The sequence below is a fragment of the Mobula hypostoma genome, chromosome 7, assembly GCF_963921235.1.
Source record: "Mobula hypostoma chromosome 7, sMobHyp1.1, whole genome shotgun sequence".
NCBI lineage: Eukaryota > Metazoa > Chordata > Chondrichthyes > Myliobatiformes > Myliobatidae > Mobula > Mobula hypostoma.
In genome coordinates this window covers 154,730,952-154,743,441 of record NC_086103.1, presented here as the reverse complement: position 1 = coordinate 154,743,441, position 12,490 = coordinate 154,730,952, and the positions used below count along the sequence as shown (strand labels likewise).

The 12,490-nt window shown below is 38.4% G+C and overlaps 1 pseudogene; it reads left to right on the top strand.

The window, feature by feature from the left end:
- Positions 1–11,425: 11,425 nt before the first annotated feature.
- On the top strand, positions 11,426–11,602 carry LOC134349972 (U2 spliceosomal RNA; annotated as a pseudogene).
- Positions 11,603–12,490: the final 888 nt, after the last annotated feature.

Here is a 12,490-nt window from a genome sequence, read left to right as displayed (position 1 = left end):
CTGGAAAAATTGGATCAGCCCATGATTGAATGCGGAGGAAATTCAATGGGTCGAATGGCCTAGTTCTGCTCCTATATCTTGTGGACTTCTGATATTATAGTCTGATAAGGGAGAAAAGAATCAAAGGATATGTTGGTGGGTTTGGATGAAAAAGGAAGCCCAAGGGAAGATTAAATGCTGGCAGGGACACATGGCACCAGCAAATAGCCTGTAAATCCTTTATAATTTGTCTTGATCTCTGATCAAGACTCAATAATTTATCCAGATTGTTGTATTAGCATGCAAACTATAAACTGATGGAAACTTATTACAATAAATCCCTGGATCGTTGTAAGCTTAAAGGTCAGAATGGGTAGAATTTTGAACATTTGATATTAATTAAACCAGTCCACATGATATTGATAACAGATTGCCTGGATTCAATTTCAAAGAAACTTCATGAGCATGAAATCATGCAAATTGTCTGTCAACTTCTTATCCAGATTGTGAAAATGCAAAATCAGTCTATATTGCTAACATCACAGCATGTATCATGAGACAAAGTAGCCTCATGTAAAACATAAATTTGTTAATGTGTTTATTAAGGTTTTTGGTTTCTTTGGAAAAGAATGAATTTTATACTTACTGTATAGGGATGGATATTAGCACTGTTAATGCTGAAATTCTTTTATGTTTTCCTGTCACATCATTATTTTATAAATCTCGTGGTTGCCTTCACTAATACATAACTTAATAATCTATAACCCCATCATATATGTATGATTCGAAAACAGGTCTTTTTGGGGTTCCCAACAGGCCTATGTTTAATTGATCCCTGTAGGTGGCTCCAATTGTCACCTCCAAAGCTGCAAAAATAAATTTTATTTATCTGTGCATCCGTGCACAGGAGTGTTCAGAAAACAATTGTAACAAAGCATTTCAGTAAATAGATTAGTGATCATTTTTTAATGTATTATGATCAGTGCAAGGAGATCCTACTAAGCTGAGTGCAATGGATTACTTTCATCTCAGCTCTTTCCATTCATTACTCGAGAACTATTCTGAGGTCAAGGATGACTATGGAGTGGTTCACTTTTGTCTTCACTGTGTACTATAATTCAATAGGCTTCTTCTGAAAAGATTATTGAGGAGCTCCTTATTGCCTGTGCAGTCAATGCCTCCATTTTCTGCTCTGCTTGGAAGTCTCTTGGTGTTCTGTGCAACGCTTCAAGGCAAAGCAATGAGGGTCTTAAAGGAAGTTGGCCACAGTGACCTAAGGGAAGGTATAAAGACTGAGGTGATTGGATTCTTCATATTTTAGTGGCAAAAACGCCACTTGTTGTTCAGGCGAGATTTAAGTAGACAACGGGAACCAGTCTAAGGAATTTGTTTGGGAAAGAGAAAAGAAGGCTGAGTAATACAGAGCCTTGTAAAAGTATTCAGCCCCCAGCCCATTCTTTACGTAAATGAGTAGTACAACAGATTTTGATCAAGTTAACTGAGAACTTTTATTTGTGAATCACACATTCTTTTTTTTCACAGTGGAGCCTAAAAACGGGGAAAATTGTAAAACATAAAAAACTAAAAATTCAAAATCTGAAATGTCAGCAGTTCAAAAGCATTCGTCCCCGTTCACTCGGTACTTAGTTGAACCACCTCTCACAGCTATTACAGCCATTAGTCTTAGATTGGCCCATTCCTCCTTGCTCAAGCTGTGCCAGATTAGGTTGAGCACTGGCGGTGGACAGCAATATTGAGGGCTTGCCAGAGGTGTTTAATCGGGTTAAGGTAAGGACTCTGAGTGGGCCACTCAGGAACATCAATTTTCTTCATTTGAAGTCACTCCATGGTTGCTCTGGCAGTGTGCTTTGAGTCATTGTCCTGTGAAAAGATGGACTTCCTCACTAGTTTAAGCTTTTTGGCAGAGGTAAGCAGGTTTTTAATCAGGATCTCTCTGTACTTAACAGCATTCATTTTCTCGTTAATCCTGACCAGATTTCCAGTCCCTGCTACTTTCCATCCCCATAGCCTGATGCTACCCCCACCATAGTTTACTGTAGGGATGGTGTAACCTGGCTGATGCGCAGTATTAGATTTACACCACACATGCCACCTGGCGTTGAGGCCAAAAAGATCCAATTTAGTCTCATCCAACCACAAAACCTTCTTCCACATCTTCACAGTATCTTCTAATTGACACTTTGCAAAGTCTTTATGGGCAAGGATATGCTTTTTTTTAGCCAGGGCTGCTTCTTTGCCACTCTTCCACAAATACCCTTTTGATCAAGACCTTAGAGATTGTGGAACCATAAACTTCATCTCCAGTTGCAGTCAGTGACTTCTGGAGCTCACTCAGAGTGACTGTCGGTGTCACAACAGCTGCTTTTAGAAGTGCCTTTCTTCTCCAACGACTAAGTTTAGAGGGGTAGCCTGACCAAGTCAGTGTGGCTGTAGTTTCATAGTTTTTCCACGTTTTCACGATGGATTGCACTGAACTCCGAGGTCTGTTCAGTGCCTTTGAGATGGTTTGTGCTTCTCTATCATCAGTTCCATGACTTGTCTTGAATGCTCTTTGGCCTTCATTTTGGTTTGGTCTGATGAAAATCTACCACACTGTTGGACCTTAAAGAGACAGAAGGTTTTTAGTCTTATGAATTCATTGAAACAGGTGATCCTCCAATATTCTGCATCAACAAACTTGATTAGTTGATAAGGTAATACTGTCTATTGCACCTGAAGAAAGTTATTACAAAGGGGAAGGATACTTTTTTTCAGCCTCACAAGATTGATTTCTAATTTTTACTAAATTGTTGACAGGTTTTGGAATTTTTCTTTTGATTTGACATGACGTTTTGTAGATTAGCTCAAAAAATCCAACTTCTGAATATTTTTAAATTAGAAAGTGTGACAGTTAAATGTCAAAATAGTTTGAGGACTGAATACTTTTCCAAGGCACTGTATCCATTTCAAACAAGATGCTAGAGATACAAGATTCTAGAGAGGTGGTCGGCACAACACTGTTCTGTAATGTTCTACACTCAGTAGCTACATTATTAAGTACCTCTTGTACCTAATAAAGTGGCCACTGAGTGTATACTCATCCTCTTATGTTGCTTAGTCCACGCACTTCAACATTCTTTGTGTTGCGCATTCAAAGGTGCTCCTGTGCACAATGTTGAAATGCAAGGTTATTTAAGTTATTGTTGCCTTCTTACCAGCTGGTGTCATTCTGGCCATCCTCCTCTGAAGCTCTCATTAACAAGGTGTTTTCGCACACAGAGCTGCAGCTCGCTGCATGGTTTTGCACTGTTCCCTGTAAGCTCTAGAGACTGTTGTGCATAAAAATCCCAAAAAATCAGCAGTTTCTAAGATACTCAAACCACCCCATGTGGTATCAACAGTCACTTAGGTCTTATTTCTTCCCCATTCTGATGTTTGTACTGAACAAAAATTAAACCTCTTGACCACATCTGCATTGAGTTCCTGCCAGATGATTGGCTGATTAGATATTTGCATAAATAAGCAGGTGCACAGGCATTCTTAATAAAGAGGCGACAGAGTGTATGTTCTAGATGTAGGCAAATCTTGAACGTCACTTAAACTCTTTTAATGTTAGGGTATGTTTGAGAAAACAGTTCAACATTCATTTTGTCTTTGGAGCAGACGTTATGAAATAAGTGTAAAGTCTCTGTTTTCTCATTGGCTATCATGTAAAGTCACTTTTCATTAGAGAAAATAGAAAACAAATGTGTTGAGTTCGATTGTTGTAAAGCAAGTAGATGCTGGAATGGTTATCATCCAAATTCATGAAGATTTTTCGTATTATACATAAGATAACATGGCTAAAAACTATATGCATCTTTTGCATTAATATGTTTACACCAAAACGTAAATTATTAGAATGGATTTTTCCAGAATGCTCATCATTCATCATTCTAATATGTTCCTTCTTAAAAAAAATTCATTAACCCTCTTGTTTATGTTTTTTGTAATTTATTTTTTATTGAATTTCATCATCAAACAACCATTTCCATGAGATGTATTTCAGACACTGTACATATATATCATATAATCATATTTGTCAGAAATCTCCACATAATATTTATCTGAGGTATGCACTTATAGAAAGGAGAGGAAAGAAAGAACAATCGAAAGAAGAAAACTATGTACAGAGTAGGGAGTGATCTTTTCTTTTTCAACATATTCATTGACTTGAGAGAATAAAATCAGGTCTATGAGGTGTTATGTAGTTAAACCATTTTTTCCGGTATGAATAAAATTGTTCTAACTTATGATTAACAGGTGCTGATATCTTCTCCATTTTGTAAATGTCCATTGTAATTTCCATCCATACATTTAAAGTTGGGCTCTCCTGTGATAACCATTTCCTGGTAAGGGTCTTTTTACCAGCCACCAGCAATACATTTACATTCATTAAATATTTATCTCTTTTCAACCATTCTTGAGGTATATACCCAAAGTATATGGTCTTACTCTCTCAGGGTATTTCACATTTAAAGATGTCTTGTAGGGCATTGTGTATCTCACTCCAATAGTCTTTGATAATGGGGCATTCCCAGAAAATATGATAATGGTTTCCATTCTGATTTCCACAATTTCTCCAGCAAACAGTGGGGTTACTATCTTAATGGGATTTCTGAGAGGGTGTAATAAAATATCTTATCAAGTTTTTCCACCCGAACTCCCTCCATTTCTGTGAACTAGTACATTTCCATTGATAACTCCATATTATTGTCCAGTCTTCCTCAGATATTATTATCCCTCATTCCTTCTCCCATTTTGTTTTAATGTATAAAGTCAAATGTGTTTTAAGATTTAACAAACCCTTATACATGCTTGAGATTATTCTACCACCGTTGTCTGAATTATATACTTTTCTAAATAGCTCTATCAGACATGTACTTGCCTTGGTTACATTTTTAATGGTCTAATTAACATACTGTTGCATCTGTAAATACCGGTAAAAGTCTTGTCTTTTCTAATAAGTGTTTCTCTTTGAGCATTTCAAAACTGAACAGTGTTCCTTCTTTCATTAAATTGTAAATAGCTGTTAGTCCTTTAGCCATCCAGTCCTTAAATCTAGCATCCAGTTTATTCGGCGTAAAATCCTGAGTCATATGCACACCATTTAAGAATTGCAATGTCTCTCTCTAGTTTATATTCTTTTATAATAGTTTTCCATATTTTAAGAGTCCATTTCACTCACGGGTTGTCAATATTATTTATGTAACTTTGTAGGTTGTTATCAGCCAAAATTGCCTGTATGGGGATGGAAAGTATCCTCTCCTCAATGTTTTTCCATTGAGCATCATATGATGGGTTGCACCAGCATATCATGACTCTCAACTGAGCTGCAAAATAATAATCTCTAAGAGAAGGTAGGCCCCATTCCCCCTTTTCCTTGGCTAATTGCAAAGTTTTGAGATGAACCCTAGGCCTTTTCCCTTGCCACATATATCTTGATAGCATCTTGTTCCATTCATTAAATTGATTTTGGTTAATCTCTGTTGGTAGGGTCTGAAAAAGATATAGTAGTCTGAGCAGTATATTCATTTTAATTGATTCAATCCTTGAACTGAGACCAAGAAAAGGAATTAGGTTCCATCTTGTTACATCTTCCTTGATTTTCTTATAAATAGGTTGATAGTTTGTCTGTTGAGGCATAAGTGGAAAGCAGAAGAGCAGGAGGTGAAGAATATTTAATAACAGAGGCTTCCAGCTGTAGCCATGAAGGTTTTTCTTGGGTCTCAGCACCTCCACATTTCCAGTATGTAAGAGCCCTGGAGTTAGCTGCCCAATAGTAATGTTTGAAAATTGGCAGACCAAGACCACCCTTCTTAAGAGGTTTGTGCAGGTAAGCCTTAGGTAGCCTGTGTGATTTGTAGCCCCACACAAAGGGCAATATGATAGAGACAAGTTTCTTAAAAAAGGATGCATTTAAGTATATAGGCAGGTTTTGAAAAAGATATGGAAACCTGGGTAGGCTCACCATTTTAATCGCATTTACCCGTCCAATCATAGAAAAGGACAGTATCCTCCAGGACTCAATATTTGTTCTGAGTTTTTCTAATGATTCTATAAAGTTAAATTTGAAAAGATGCTTTGGGTTCTTAGTCAGTTTAATCCCCAAGTAGGTGAAATAGTCCTTCTCTACTCTAAAAGTCAACTTTTTCAGGAAGTCTTCAGTAAATTGATCCACTAAGGGCATGAATTCGCTCTTTCCCCAATTTATGGTATAGCCAGAAATACTCCCAAAGGAAGTACTACCTTAAAGAATTCTTTACGAATATTAAATCAGATAAAAGTGACTCACCAAACTCCCAGTGTTTCCATACACGCTCCCATTTGTCAAAGTCACTCATTCAAGCCTGGACAATTAGACAGGGTGTTTGCAGTCTGGAGAGAGAGGGGTATCAAAACTTTCTTAGATCTGTACATCAACGGCCAATTTGCATCATTCACACAATTAAGCACTAGTTCCAAATTCACATTTTTTTCGCTATCTCCAAGTCAGACACTATGCTAAGGAAAAGTGCCCACACTTCAAGCCTACTTCCACCACCCATCTCTTTCTTGAAAACCTCTTGCTCCCTCCAGACTCCAAACAGATAATATCAAAATTTGTGAATTGCTTAAGTCCTTTGGTTTCTACAGATTTTATTAGGGAAGTCTGGGCCAGGGACTTGAACTCGGAGATATCAGCAGAACTTTGGGAGGAGGCAATGTCCCGGGTTCACTGTTCTAATAATTCATGTTACAGGTTAATCCAGTACAAGGTGATGCATAGATTGCATGATTCAAAAACAAAACTGAATCGCATCTTCCCATCTGTGTCTCCTGAATGCAATAAGTGCCACTCTGCTGAGGGCTCACTAGCACATCTTTTCTGGTTTTGCCCTACATTGTACAACTTTTGGACTGCAATTTTTGAGTGGCTCTCAAAAGTCTATTCTAGAGACATTCAGCCCAATCACGACCTCGCCATCTTTGGATGCTCTGCAGAGACTCTTGAGTTGCCGCACCACATGCAGAGTGCTCTGCGTCTAGGAATGGTGGTGGCTAAGAAACTTATTCTTCTGACCAGGAAGTCTACTACTCCACCCACCTTCGCACACTGGCTCGAGGAGATGTTGTCTGTTATACAAATGGAAAGATTGTGTCTGCACAAACCCAATACACAGAATACATTTGAGAGAATATGGGGACCCTTATTGGCTCAGTGTCATATTACCTGACATACATAGTGACCTTGACCTGTCTAGTCTCATGAGCGGGTGTGGTGCCTAACCGGATTTCTTTATTTATTTTACTTTACATTGCTTCCGCGCTGTCACGATTGTGTCAACTCTTTTTCTGGAAGTTTATTTATGTAATCTTGTAAATTGTCTGGCAGCCTTTTTGTTTTTGTTTTTGATTTGTTTTGTCTGTGCTCCACGCGAGGCTGTATTTCATTTGTATTGTTTTGTACGTCTTCAATATATTTTGTCTTTGTAAAACTGAAAATTGTAAATAAAGTATTAAAAAATATATAGGCTGATAATTGCATTTTGATAATTTAGCCAAATCTTTTGGCATAGTGATGCCCAAATATTTCCTCTTGTTTATGTTTAATATTTTTGTACACATTGAGTTAAATATTGGCAGCTAACAGATTATTCTCTTTTACCCACCCTCATTCCACTGCTTAGCCAACTATAGATAGAACCTACAGGAGAAATTGGATAGGAAAATGAGTGAAGAAGTTGAAATGTGAAACTTGATCATTTCAGATTGTATCTTGCACCTTGTTATTGTCATCAATGTTGTACAAAGTTCAAAGTACATTCATGCTCAAAGTGTGTATACTATATACAACCTTCAGAGTCACCTTTTTGCAGGAGGACACAAAACAAAGAAACAGATTGCCCTTTAGTTAGGAACGATCACTTATTCCTGATTGTATTTCATTGCTTGGTGTCAAGATCTCTGAGGATCTAACCTGGTCCCAACATATCGATGTAGTCATAAAGAAGGCAAGACAGCGGCTATACTTTATTACGAGTTTGAAAAGATTTGGCATGTCAACAAATACACTCAAAAACTTCTCTAGCTGTACCATGGAGAGCATTCTGACAGGCTGCATCACTGTCTGTTATGGAGGGGCTACTGCACAGGACCGAAAGAAGCTGCAGAAGGTTGTAAATCCAGTCAGCTCCACCTTGGACATTAGCCTACAAAGTACCCAGGACATCTTTAGGGAGCGGTGTCTCAGAAAGGCAGCATCCATTATTAAGGACCTCCAGCACCCAGGGCATGCCCTTTTCTCACTGTTACCATCAGGTAGGGGGTACAGAAGCCTGAAGGCACACACTCAATGATTCAGGAACATCGTCTTCCCCTCTACCTTCCGATTCCTAAATGGACATTGAAGCTTTGGACACTGCCTCACTTTTTTTAATATACAGTATTTCTGTTTTTGCACATTTTTAAAAATCGATTCAATATACGTAATTGATTTACTTGTTTATTTATTATTATGTTTTTTTCTCTCTCTCTGCTAGATTATGTATTGCACTAAACTGCTGCTGCTAAGTTAATAAATTTCACGTCACATGCCAGTGATAATAAACCTGGTTCTGATTGGGTCAGCCAACACAGTCATGGGCACTAGCCTCCCCAGCCTTGAGGATATCTTTAAAAGGTGATGCCATAAAATGTTGGCGTCCATCGTTAAGGACCGCATTGCCCAGGACATGCTCTCTCCTTATTACTAGCATTAAAGAGGAGGTGCAGCAGCCTGAAGACACACACACAACGTTTTTGGAACAGCTTCTTCCCCTCCACTATCAGATTTCTGAATGGACAGCGAATCAACACATGAGCACTGCCTCTCTAATTTGGCTCTTTTTGCACTACTTATTGACTCAATTTATTTATTTGTATTTCTTACTGTGGTTTACAGGTGTTTTTAAATATATTGCACTGTACTGCTAATGCAAAACGAAGAATTTCACGACATACTGTATTCCAGTGATATTAATCCTGATTCCGATTCTGATGTTGATTCACTGACCCCAGACTTCCTGGCTGGAAATGTCCTATTTGTACCTATGGAACGAAAACCTAGCATGGGTCCAATCTGGAGCTGCAGGTGCTGCCTGACCATTGAGTTGCGGCTACAGATTCAAGCATCTGCAGTCTTTTGTGTCTCTTGGCCTATTTCTGCTTACTGTGACCCCTAAGTGAGGAAAAGGTGAGAGATTTTGGAGAAATTGAAAATAAAATATTTTAAAAATTTTATTGAAAAGGGATATTTTAAATCACTATTTGCTCTTCTTTTCAAGTTTGTAGCAAAGAATACATTTACTCAATGGAACACAGAATGCATTTGTTTTTATTATATTTCATACTCTATTCAAGATATAACCATATAACCATATAACAATTACAGCACGGAAACAGGCCATCTCGGCCCTTCTAGTCCATGCCGAACTCTTACCCTATCCTAGTCCCACCGACCTGCACTCAGCCCATAACCCTCCATTCCTTTCCTGTCCATATATCTATCCAATTTAACTTTAAACGACAACATAGAACCTGCCTCAACCACTTCTGCTGGAAGCTCGTTCCACACAGCTACCACTCTCTGAGTAAAGAAGTTCCCCCTCATGTTACCCCTAAACTTTTGTCCTCTAATTCTCATTACATTAAATTCAACATTACATCCCAACTCCTATACTCAATGCTCTGATTAATAAAGGCCAGCAAACCAAGAGCTTTCTTCACCACCTTATCCACATGAGATTCCATCTTCAGGGAATTATGGACCATTATTCCTAGATCCCTCTGTTCTAAAGCATTCTTTAATGCCCTACCATTTACCATATATGTCCTATTTTGATTAGTTCTACCAAAATGTAGCATCTCACATTTTTCAGCATTAAACTCCATCTGCCATCTTTCAGCCCACTCTTCTAACTGTCCTAAATCTCTCTGCAAGTTTTGAAAACCTACCTCGTCATCCACAACACCACCTATCTTAGTATCATCTGCATATTTACTAATCCAATTTACCACCCCATCATCCAGATCATTAATATATATTACAAACAACATTGGACCCAGTACAGATCCCTGAGGCACACCACTACACACCGTCCTCCAATCTGACACACAGTTATCCACCACTACTCTCTAGCGTCTCCCATCTAGCCACTGCTGAATCCATTTTACTACTTCCATATTAATGCCTAACAATTGAATCTTCCTAACTAACCTTCCATGTGGAACCTTGTCAAAGGCCTTACCGAAGTCCATATAGACAACATCCACCGTTTTACCCTCGGCAACTTTTTTAGTAACTTCATCAAAAAATTTAATAAGATTTGTCAAACATGACCTTCCACACACAAATCCATGTTGACTGTTCCTAATCAGACCCTGTCTATCCAGAAAATTATATATAACATCTCTAAGAATACTTTCCATCAATTTACCCACCACTGACGTCAAACTCACAGGCCGATAATTGCCAGGTTTACTCTTAGAACCCTTTTTAAACAATGGAACCACATGAGCAATACGCCAATCTCCGGCACCATTCCCGTTTCTAATGATATTTGAAATATTTCTGTCAGAGCCCCTGCTATTTCTACACTAACTTCCCTCAAAGTCCTAGGGAATAAATTGTCTGGGCCCGGAGACTTATCCACTTCTATCTTCCTTAAAAGTGCCAGTACTTCCTCTTCTTTAATTGTCATACTTTCCATAACTACCCTACTTGTTTCCTTTACCTTACACAATTCAATATCAAGATAAGCCCATGTATTTCAAGTCCAGTGAATTATCTGTGAAATGTACTTGCTGGAAGTGAATTGTGTACATCAGGATTCCATAAACAGATGAATAGAGTTTAACTAATCCATTGCTCTTCATAACGAGAGGTCACAGTTTGAGGATAGAGGGGAAGCCTTTTAGGACCGAGATTAGGAAAAACTTCTTCACACAGAGAGTGGTGAATCTGTGGAATTCTCTGCCACAGCAAACTGTTGAGGCCAGTTCATTAGCTATGTTTAAAAGGAAGTTAGATATGGCCCTTGTGGCTACAGGGGTCAGGGGGTATGGAGGGAAGGCTGGGTTCTGAGTTGGATGATCAGCCATGATCATAATAAATGGCGGTGCAGGCCTACTCCTGCACCTATTTTCTATGTTTCTATGTTTCTATAAATTTACTCAGGAATTTGCAAATGCATCTTTAGATTCTCTATTTCATCATTTCTTTGAATATGCATTGGGGGTTCTTTTTTATCTCACAACTGGATGATAACCTAGTTGAGGATTGTCTATCTACTGTAGAATTGAGTATGTTTTGTAATGGTCGTGACGTCCACTCATTTGGTTACCATCTAAGCACTGAAGTTAAAGGTAGTCATTGATATTTCCATCAATATTGTTTTCCCCACAATACTTGGCTAAACCAATTGTAGTATCTGTTCTTATCAGTTTAATATCTGACACCACTTATCTGGGTTTTATATGCTAAATTGATCTTTGGAACAGGGAGATGGAATGGGTGTGGATGGGGTTTATCTGCTTGAGATAAATCGAGATTATCTGGACAAATTCTGAAGGGAATCTGAGGAACTTATAAACTTCTAAAGCAAAACTAAATATGTTCCTGACTGCAAGGCCATACATGGATTCACAAAAGGCAAATGAAATATGTATTAACCAGAAGGCAGGCAATTACACGCAGAAATGCTAGCAAACAGGACATGTCTGTCTGTCTATGGAGCTTCTGCGTCAATAAACATGCCTGTGGGATAAATTCTTCTAACTGATGTGTGACTTAGCTGTTAAATGTTTAATCCTTTTGAAGATTCGGAGGATTTGCAGTTAGCACATTAAAAATCACATAGGGTATTATTACGGTGCCAACAAATTTAAGGGCAAGTCAGTTTAGCAAAATTATTATTCTGAGCTTCTACCTCATGGGCAGGAGTCTGCAGTTTATAGAAAAGGAGTAACACTGCCAAACTCAAATAAAGCTGCTCACGTGAGTGTAGAAGGCATCTACTTCTTCTATATCAATATGACTTTGAACCTGACGTTGCCCACAGACTATAAGACCATAAGATATAGGAGCAGATTAGGATATTTGGCCCATCTTCCATCATGGCTGATTTATTATCCTCATCAACCCCATGCCCTCTGCCTATAACCTTTGACATCCTGATTAATCAAGAACATATCAACCCCCATTTTAAATATACTAAATGAATTGGCCTCCACAGCTATCTGTGGCAATGAATTCCATAGATTGTTCTAAAGGGACATCCTTGTATTCTGAGGCTGAGCCCTCTGGTGTTCAGCTGTCCCGCTATAGAAATATAGAAAACCTACAGCACAATACAGGCCCTTCGGCCCACAGTGCTGTGCCAAATCTGTACTTTACTTTAGAAATTACCTAGGGTTACCCATAGCCCTCTATTTTTCTAAGCTCCATGTACCT